Source organism: Micropterus dolomieu, linkage group LG15, assembly GCF_021292245.1.
Source record: "Micropterus dolomieu isolate WLL.071019.BEF.003 ecotype Adirondacks linkage group LG15, ASM2129224v1, whole genome shotgun sequence".
NCBI classification, from domain to species: Eukaryota; Metazoa; Chordata; class Actinopteri; order Centrarchiformes; family Centrarchidae; genus Micropterus; species Micropterus dolomieu.
In genome coordinates, this window is record NC_060164.1 from 20,818,778 (window position 1) to 20,829,208 (window position 10,431).

Consider the following 10,431-nt stretch of genomic DNA (forward strand, 5'->3'; position numbering starts at 1 on the left):
ATATATATATATATATATATATATATATATATATATATATATATATATATATATATATATGTGTGTGTGTGTGTGTGTGTGTCTTTATGTGTGTGGGGGAGTCTGTGTCTTATGTCCAGTGTCTACGTGAGCAGCCAGAAGCAGTTTCAGTTTGACTCATTGCATTCAAACTTGAGCTTTTTCTTTCTCGTTACATGTCTTTAAAGTTCAACATGTACAGTACTACAGTGAGGAAACTATTGTTGACTTTGTGAAAATATCATAATATTAAATTGCAAAATTCTCACCTGTAGTACAGAATAAGAGATGAAAGCTCAAATGTGTGTGTGTATATAACCATATTTAGCCAGGAATGTGCACCGCAATAATTTAAAATCTCTTTTTCAGGAGTGTCCTGACATGGATTGAAGCAGCACATACAACATACTGTAGTGGTTGCATTACAAATAACACACTTACAATGAAATAGATAAAATATAAAGACAAGAATCACAGGTTAACAAAACAGATACGAGTAGAAGGATAGTAAAAAAGGTGGCAATAGGTGGCAATAGACAACGCCCGCTTATTATATGTTGTGTACCAATACATGAACTGTTCACCATGCTGAGAAAATACCACGAAAATCAAATGATTTTTTGTCTCAAAGGGCTTAGCTCCTGTTGCCAATAGGTGGCCAGTGAAACTGAGTGAAAATTTCTTCATGTAGATGTGTTCAGGGCGGGACTCAGCTTTGTTTCATGGCGAATCATCAATATTTGACATCATGCCATGGACACGCACATCGACGAAAAGTGACAGATAGCATAACTTTTTATCTTCATTGCCTTTAGATTGCACAGCCAAAAACTGAAGTCCATCCATTTAATTCTGTATGAGGACCCTGTAATAGGCCATAAATGGGCTGACATTGCACACACACCTGCTTTTTTGTGCATCTTGGGATGATACATGGGCAACAAAGGTTTTGTGCATCTAGGTCAAACAGGTTGAAGGGTCACTTCCTGCTGCCAGTAGGTGGCACTATAAGTACATTTTGGCATGTAGATTTGTTCAGGGCTTGACCCTTTTCACATGTGAAATTTGGTACAGATATGTGTACAGTGAAGTTACAACATTTTTCCGTTTCATGGCGAAGCATCGAAATTTGACGCGACACCATGGACAAGCCGTTACGCGAAAACTCACAAGCTTTACAACATAGCATTATCAATGTCTTAAGGCTGTTTTGAGACTGTTTTGAGGTGGATGGGGCCGAGTACACTTCCTGTTTCCAGTGGGTGGCGACTTTGAGTGAATGTTGGCATATGGATGTGTTCAGGGTGGGACTGAACATACATGGAAATTTTGGTACAGATGTGAGCATGCACACTGAAGTTATAACAACTTCCTGTTTCATGGCGAATCATCGTGTTAACTTACAGTTAGCACAACTTTACAGTTAGCACAACTTTTCATCGTCAATGCCTAAATATTGCACAGCGAAAATTTGAAGTTGATTGGATTCATTTTCTAGGAGTTTGTTAAAGAACATAATCGGTAAATCGCCAAAAATGGCCAACTTCCTGTTGGGTTTGGGCCTCACTCCCAGAAGCATTTTTGTAGGTCTGGACATGATATATCTGCCACAAAAAGTTTGTATAATTCGGTGAAACGTGGCCCGGTGCTGCTCTGTCGTGACGCTAGCAAGCCATTTTGCCATGTCCATGCCCGGAAACCATATGACATATAAATTTTAGCCACCCTTGAATTTTGTGCGAAGTTTGGGAAGTTTTTGAGTATGTTAAGGCCGCCAAAAATGCAATTCATTTTGGAGAAAGAAAATAATTCCTTCTATTTCAATAGGGTCCTCGCATGTTTCATGCTTGGATCCTGATAAAACTGATGTCAAAGTGTACCAATGTCTGTGAGTGAGTCAGTGAGTGTTTGGGGGTAGAAAGTGTATTGCAGCAAACTCTCAACTGAAACCTGACTTAGCAACACCGTCTTTCTCCTTCACCCACTCATCCTCCTTTCATCGTTCCTCCATGAACTTTCATGAATGAACCTAAAAATGTAAGCTCAGCTCCCCAGCATGAAAGCATCAATGTACTCCCTCAATAATTCATCCCCAGGATCTATTATTTACCTATTTATTTCACTTCTTCACAAGAAGGCTTCACTGTTCATAGATCTCTCCTCCCTCTCCACCTCCTCTCTCCTTTCCCCTGTCTTCCTTCCTTTAATTGACAACCTTTGCCAGGTCACTCAATCCATATAAACAAACCCCAGTTTCCTGTGCAGCTCCTTGATATGGACTCTCCTTTTGTGTGTGTGTGCTGGGTGCAGTGCGGCATGTGATGTGCTAAAACACAGGTAGATGGAGCGGTAGCCTCTCAGTGACCTGAAGCGTCTGTAGACAGCAGTGACAGTTGAAACAAGCAGGAAGAAGGAAAAAGAAACCCCACAGCACTCTAGAAGTCAACTTCCTCTCTGTCTCTGCCTCTCTTGACCCAGGTAGGAAATAGAGGGTCCAATGTATCACAGGAGCCTACACCAGTTATTTTATGTACTATTATTTTTTCGACACCAGCGATTTCATGTACTGTGATTTTGCAACTCCAGACTTTAGACTTTCAGTGCTTCTCTCTCTCTCTCTCTCTCCCTACGTCCCCGTTTTGATGTTCATTTGTTTTACAATCATCTATAAAGGTGCAATATACAGTTTTGATTAGATATAAAACTTCAAACTTTAGTCTCTGTGAATTCAAATCTTTGCTGCAGAAACTTGCTCTCTCTTCTGACACTGATGTTTTGGTGTATTATAGAATCGTAAGCTGTTTAGACAGTCTTTGTTGTGGTTTTAAGGTGCCATTTAGGGTGTTTTTAGGATGAAATATTTTATCTGACTGTATTAGAAATTTTATTTATGATTTTATAATTGCAATTCTGATTTGTGGCATATTTTTGTGTGTCTGTTTTATTTTGTTTGTCTGTAATTTATTGTCTCTCTTGGCCAGGTCACTTTTCAAGAAGTCTCTCAAAAAGGCTTTATTTAACATAAAACATATTATAGGCTATAATAATAAGACAAATCACATATTTGTTTTTATTATTTATTTTTGATATAATAATAATAACAACAACAACAACAACAACAACAACAACAATAATAATAATAATAATAATAATATGCACCAATTAAAAAAATGAAAAAAGACAATATAAAGAACAAAATAAATACTGAATAAAATACAGGAAAACAAGAGACATAAGTTAGCAATCATTGAGAAGATTTTTCAGTCTCTACGCTCTATTTTGGTCGTTTGAATTTTGAGGACAGTATTTGTTTTTACAGTGTATGGAACAGAGATGGTGTTGTTCTTTCTGTCCTGAAGCTTGCAGAATTGTCATAATAGCAGGTTGTGGAGCAAGTAAAAAGCCATGGGGAATAGTGCTTGGAACATGCCTAACCTTCAGCAGAGAGTACCTGGCAAAAATATGTAGAGCAATGACATTCAAACCCCTCAGTCATTACAAACTAGTGGTGCACAGCCAAACATTGTTTAGTTTTTTAAGTGTTTATTTAGTTGTTAATGGATTCCTTTGACCTCACTCATCTAAATTTGGTTCACTTGTTGGGCTTATTAATCCTATAATTGCAATCATAAACTGTAAAAACTGGCAGGTGGTCACTCATATCATTAATCAATAAACCATTCACTGTGTTGTTTTCAATATCATTGGTAAAAAAATATTATCAAAATGGGGTGGCACACGAGATGTAATTCTGCTGGGTCTGGTTATTATTGGAAATAGACTCATACATTGTATTAATCAATTCACCAGAAATTTTATGTTTATTAGGATTCAACAGGTGAATATTGAAATACTTACATATGAAAATGGTTTTATTGCTTTTTTTTTGTAAACATACACTCCATCCAGTCCTTGAAGATTTCCATGTTCGAGCTTGGTGCTCTATATATATAACTTATGATGGCATTATTAGTTTTTTCCATATGTATTTCTATTGTTAAACATTCTAATAGGTTATCAACCACAGCTGACATATTTTCCAGTACCTTAAAGTTTCAGAGTTCAAACTCCACAGAACTTTATTTCAAATTATAGTGGAGATCCCAAAGTTTCTAAAGATATCACTTGTGTCAGGCTGAATTTGGGGGACATGAGTATACAATAAATATGATTCCCAAGACATGTGCAATATTTCTATTTGGTGATTGATACAGAATATACAGTAAATGATACAATATCAAGATGTCATCATTAATATGTTTAAAAAGTGGCACTTTGCCTGACCTCTCTCTGTCTTCTCATGAATGGTAAAAAAAAAACCTGAGTGAGACTTCCTTGTTTTTCCCTCTGCATCCCCTTCTCTCTCCTCCTCTCCATCACACCATTCCCGCAGGAGCAAACCTGAGACTGAATGTGTATCGGTGTATCACCCGCCTCCATCTGTCTAACCTCCAACCCCGCCTCCCTCCATCCCCACGAGAGGGAGCAGCGGATCGAGAAAAGGGGAGGAATGGAGGAAGGAGCGAGGGAGCAAAAGAGAGAAGTGTGTCTGTGTCCCAAAGGATTGGATTCTGTCTGTCTAAATCAGGAAGTGAGAATGTGACGGCAGGAGAAGCAGAGCAGAGGCATCCCTTCTGTGTGTATGTGTGTGTGTGTGCTTGAGTTTTTCTATGGACCTTGTTGAGCTGAGGTGTCATATATGTGAAGATCACAGTTTCAAGCTAGTGGCAACCAGGGATGACGCTCTAAATCACTGAAATGCCAGAGACAACTGTGCCGTGATATGTTGTGTGGATGTGTGTTTGTCTTTTGGGACATTTGATGGAGATTAATACTACTTCTGAAAGTGAAAATGTTATCAAGTATGTCACCTTGGAAAAAAAGAGAGTGACATTGCGTTATCTAGACACTGATGTATGCACACACACACACACACACACACACACATACACAATCTAGATCACTTGTCCCAACATTTTTTTGTCTGACAGACGCCCGCAGTCCTGACAGTTGAACTCAAGAACCCTTTCATTGACACCACCTGTCATGTTCAAAATGTGTGCATTTGCATTGATTTTAAACTCAATGTTAAGGCTTTTATTTTTATAAACAATATTGTTTTTATAAAATGTAACTAAAATGCAACACTTGGAGAGGCAGAAGCTGGACTTCAACCAATCATCCCTGACTTTTAGCTTTATTTTAACCATTTGTCCATGACTTTTAGCTATTTCAACCATTTTCAACTATGCATTAATTTGATGTAACATAGATTTCTCTGCTAGTTTCACACTTGCAATCACAACACATAGTATTCAGTTGTTTTATTTGTATTTTTTCAAATTAACTGTGCTACTTTTCCCCCGCATACCCCCAAGTAACTGTACTTCTCCCTGAGGTACAAGCACCCTGGTTGGGAATCATGGATCTAGATTATGCATCATCATGCACAGTACACGGTATATGTGCACACACAAACACACCTCACAACATTCCACACACTCTATGTGTGTGTGTGTGTGGATGAATAATTAGGTAGACACAGGGCTGTCTCTCTGTTTCCCCTCACACATAAAGCTACATGAATGTAGGCCAACTCACTGTCGGCTTCACTTCCCTCTCAGTGCAGTCAAAACAACACACTAGCCATTGTCTCCTCTTGTTTATCAACCTCTATCTATCTCTTGTTACCTCTGTCTATCTTTAACTTTCTCTTTCATTAGGAGTGAGTCACGAAGAATTGTCTAGCAGATCAGCAAAACAACCGCTCCTGTGATCAGGCAGACACTCACACAGTGATGCTGATATAATTATAGTCACATCATTATATCCATATTAGCAGGGAAAATCCTACACGCTCCAACGCCTACATGCCTTCACCGCATGCTATCTCCAGTGCCTGATGTGTGTTCTAAGTTATTTACTATCTGCCTGTGCGTTCCTGCCTTACTGTAGCTTGACATTTGAAGCTTGACATATATTCATGGCATGTTTAGCATAATATGTTTAGCAAAACACAAACACACTATTCTATGTGTACCACACTGCAGATATTTTTTTAAATTGGGGAAACCAATGAATAAAGGTGTAAGTCAGTGCATAGCGGTGAAGACCCTGTCCACAATCACCTGAGCTCATTTTTATATACTGTAAATTAAGTTGGCATTTGTCACGCTGATTAATTTACAGGTATACTTTTTTTAAATATTGTGAAGTTTTTTGTGAGCATCAAAGCTGATCAGATACCGAAACTTGAACAAAGTGAAAGCATGAAACAATCTGTTGTCTGCATGTTTACTTTATAGGCAAGGTAAGGCCACACAATGGAGGAACTCAAATATTTCAAATATTGAGAAGGGACAGAGGGGCACTTGGCATTTTGGGGATGCACATAATCACATACTCTTACTGTGTTAGCGTTAGGTGGAAAAGGTTGTGTGTTAGTGTGTTTGACAGGCTCTCCGACCCTGGCTGCGATGTTGACATTAGTGGACCAGGACATATCACCTCTGCTTTGAGAAAAGGCCTACGGTGAGCCTGCCCCCAAGCACAGCACGGGGTTCTCTGCATGTGTGTCTGTAGTTTTAGTATGTATTTATAGTCTTTGTTAAAGTAGGACACCAAAAACATCTACAATGTTTTAAGCACCTGCTAATGCCTGAACATATTCATTTATAGCTCCCCAATGCATATTTGTGTGTTTCTGTGTGTACTTAAAGCCTTAATGTTGGTACAGTGGCTCCCATTCACAATGTCTCAGGTTTTAAAATGCCTTTTCTGGGTTTTTAGGTGTGTGCTTTTATGAACTTTTGACAGAGTCTCTAATGTGAATTCTGCTGGCAGGTGAGAATACTTTGCTGGAGTGCAGCTTTCTTCTGCGTTGAAATTTTATGGAAGCTTTCTTTTCACAGTTTTCTACACAAAAGCAAATCTTTCTCTGCTCTAATCTCTTCCGGCCATTTCATCTTTATAGCACAAGCAGCCCAGGTTTGTATTTTTTTCCCCTTGATTTTCACCTTGCGAGAGCCTGTTGAGGGCCTTTCTCACGGCTGTCTGGAAATCAAATCAAGTTTTATATTCCACAAATTGTCACCGCGCCAACTCTGGAGGACTGAACGAATGGAAGAGGACAGAGAGATGCTAACAAACAAGCATGTGGACCAATGACTATGTCAAAAACATGCATGTCATTGTCAGAGGAGACACAGACCTTCTCAACCATGACAAATGGTACGCAGGGAAAGAAGAAGAGGTCAACAAAAAGATACAGAGCAAACTAATGGGGAAAATAATTCATACAAATCTGCCTCAACCCTAATGCTTTTTGTTTTTCTGTAATTTTCTTCATGTCCCCTTAACCCTTGTTGTTTGTGTGTGTGTGTGGGTGGGTGTTGGTGGGTGGGTGTGTGCTTCACATATGTTTGTTTGACCACACATGCATGAAGTCCAGAGCTCTCTTTTGATTAATGTGGTGTGGAATGTCAGACGTGTCTTGTTGCATTAGGGAGCACTGAGGAGGACGTCGCCTGCCATTGTCAGATGAAGGCTCCTCAACAATGGATACTACACTCCCACCACCAGCATTCAACCCCCCCCAATCCCTGGCACTTATCAGTTAGAGGGTCTCTATTTCCCGGGGGACGAGGGCTGGGGGTGCTCACTATCTTCAGTATAGGCTACTATCATTGATAAATATTTGTCCAGCTCTTACTGGTAGAATATCTATTCTTTCTGCCTTTTCTCTTTTTCTCTCTACTTTTTCCTCCCATTTTTTCTTGTTTCCTCCCTCTCCTAGCTTCGCTTAGATCCTTCCTGACCTTTGACACCCACCCATCCATTCATCCATCCTTCCACCAGCCCTTTGGTGTCTTGTCCATCCCTGTATCTGTCTCCCGTCTGGCCTCAAGTAACACTCTTAATCCCAACCTCGTCTTGTCCTCGTCACTTCCACCTCTCTATCCTTGGGCCTGTTGGCTGCAGGTGGATGCAGCAGGAATGTCACAGGGTGGCAAAGCTGTCATTCACAGTGCACGTTCATGTATTTGCGTGTATGTATATGTATGTGTGTGTGCATGTGTATGTTGAGAGGGGTGTGAAGGCAGCTGTCACGCTATCTCAGGATCATATGCTGGCTGTCAGACATGCTGTAAAGTAACTGACATCCAATCCCTGATACACACATACAGCATGCACATGCACACGCACACACACAATGGAGTGCCATGTTGAAACACAGAACCAAAACCATAATATTTTATACATTCAATGAATTTGATAAAGATTTTATCTTTGAAATTTTAGATTCTATTATTTTAGACACATATTCTTCTGTCAAAGAGAAGCCCACGTGGTGAAACACCAAAAGTTTGTATTTCCTTTTTCACGAGGGTGTCATGGTCACAGCCTTCACTGTGCAATATGCAATGGTCTTTGTCTTTTTCTCCCTTCCCCTGCTTCCTTTGCATGTTTTTCTGTCTCTCTGTGTCTGTAGGTGGGCGCGGTGATCTCCACTCTCCCTCTTCAGGCTCCCTGTCTGCTAATCAAGCACACCTGGTTCTCATCAGTCTCATCATGCTGCAGTCTAAATTTACACTGGCTCTTCACCCACTTATCGCTAGATTGTTTAGTCAGCTACTGTGGTAGGTACCTCTCAGGCCTTACTCAGTTTTTTTTTCAGTTTTTCTTGTTATCATCCTGTTATGTGATTCAACTGCTTTATTCTGTCTTTCTTTGTGCTTCAGGACCATGCTCACCTGCTTGCTCTCAACCTGCCTCTCCAAATGAACACCAGCAAGCCACGCCAGCCACTCTCATTCATCCAGCTTGCTCCTTCAGCCACTGCTTACCACCCTCTGCCTTCACCAACAACATCTCAGCTCTCTCCACCTTCCTTCCCCGCTCCCATTTACAATAAATATATATTTTTGTTAGTCTCAACTACCTGTGTCTGATTCTGCTTCTGGGTTCAAAATATGCAAAACCTAACAGAGGATGATCTGGTTCTTTACCAAACATCTGATGTATCTAAAGTGCTGAAGTGTCTTTAAGCAAGCCACTGAAGCCCTGCCAGCTCCAGAGATGCTGACCTGGCTCTGTAACATCTGTTGACAGAGGTCAAGAGAGTAGTTCCTTTAAGGATCAGTAAAGTGTTAATTATTCATGCCTGTCCCAGAGTTTTCATATGTCCGTAATACCAGTTCACATGTATATGTATAAATATGTGTTTCTGTGTGTTGAATTGTGGGATCGGAGAAGAGAATGACCGGAACCAATGATCACTACACCAAACCTCAACTCTCACTTTTCACCTCTCCTCCACATGTTTTATTTTTTACAGTGTAGTTTTCTTTACAGTAGTAATGTGTACATGCTCTTCTCTGTGTCTATGTGTGCATTTCTGCATGTGTGTTCATGCGTGCATGTAAGAGTCTGTGTTGTGGGATTTCTCAGGAGAAGGTGAATATCTCATCTCTTCGGTCCCCAGCCTGTTCAGGTAAATAACACATTCACACACCACTGGGCACACTATCGATCTCCCACACACACCACATCACCCCCTTCTCTTGTACACCATTGATCCCACACAAACCCTTCTTTTCTCTTCTCTTCTCTTCTTCTGAAAATGCCTGCATAGCTACTTGGCGGTGTGTGTGAATGTTTCTGTTGTCCAGTGAGACAGGGGAGGCGGGCAGGTCTCTATTGGCCACAGCACAGCTGTCGTTTCAGGTTAGTGCAGGCGAGAGGTGGTTGAGGAGGAGGTGAAGAGGGATGAATAAGTGAAGAGGCTGCAGACTGGACTCATGTTAAATGTAGAAAGGCTAACGGACCAGACTGCAGTTGAGCTCTATGTGTGTGTGTGTGAGTATGTGAGATAGAGAGAGTGTGTATGATTCTACATGTGCACATGGGCACTACAGAAGACCTGCTGCCTGTCCCGCTGAGCTTCCAATTAGCACACACCACTAGAGCAGGACACACACACACAGACACACACATACACAAACACACACTGAGGACCCTAGAGAGAGGCCTCAAACCTGCCTGTCAGCTGCTGTTAGATCACACTGCACTGGGCTGACACCACAACACACACACACACACACACAAACGCACATACTTGAATGGAAATTTACACTGAGATTAAGATGGATAAAAGTTACTTATGTATACATATTCAGTGGAACTGTAAATAATGATGGAACATTTAACTACTAGTATTAAATTACTTGTTATACTACATACAGTATAATTCTGACATACTAAAATTTTATGTGTATGTGTGTATGTATAAAAATACAGTACAGTTGGAAAGTTTATAAAAGTTTGTCTGTAATCCTCTCATCAAATCAGGATCTAGGGCACACACACACACACACACACACACACACACACACACAAACACACACACTGCTC

The 10,431-nt window shown here is 40.4% G+C and overlaps 1 long non-coding RNA gene across 1 annotated transcript; it reads left to right on the top strand.

Annotated features, from left to right (window-relative positions):
* Nucleotides 1-8,516: 8,516 nt before the first annotated feature.
* LOC123983694 lies at nucleotides 8,517-8,955 on the top strand. Its single transcript, XR_006828260.1, has 2 exons — nucleotides 8,517-8,657; nucleotides 8,760-8,955. It is a non-coding gene; the product is annotated as an uncharacterized LOC123983694 (long non-coding RNA).
* The last annotated feature ends 1,476 nt before the right edge of the window (nucleotides 8,956-10,431 follow it).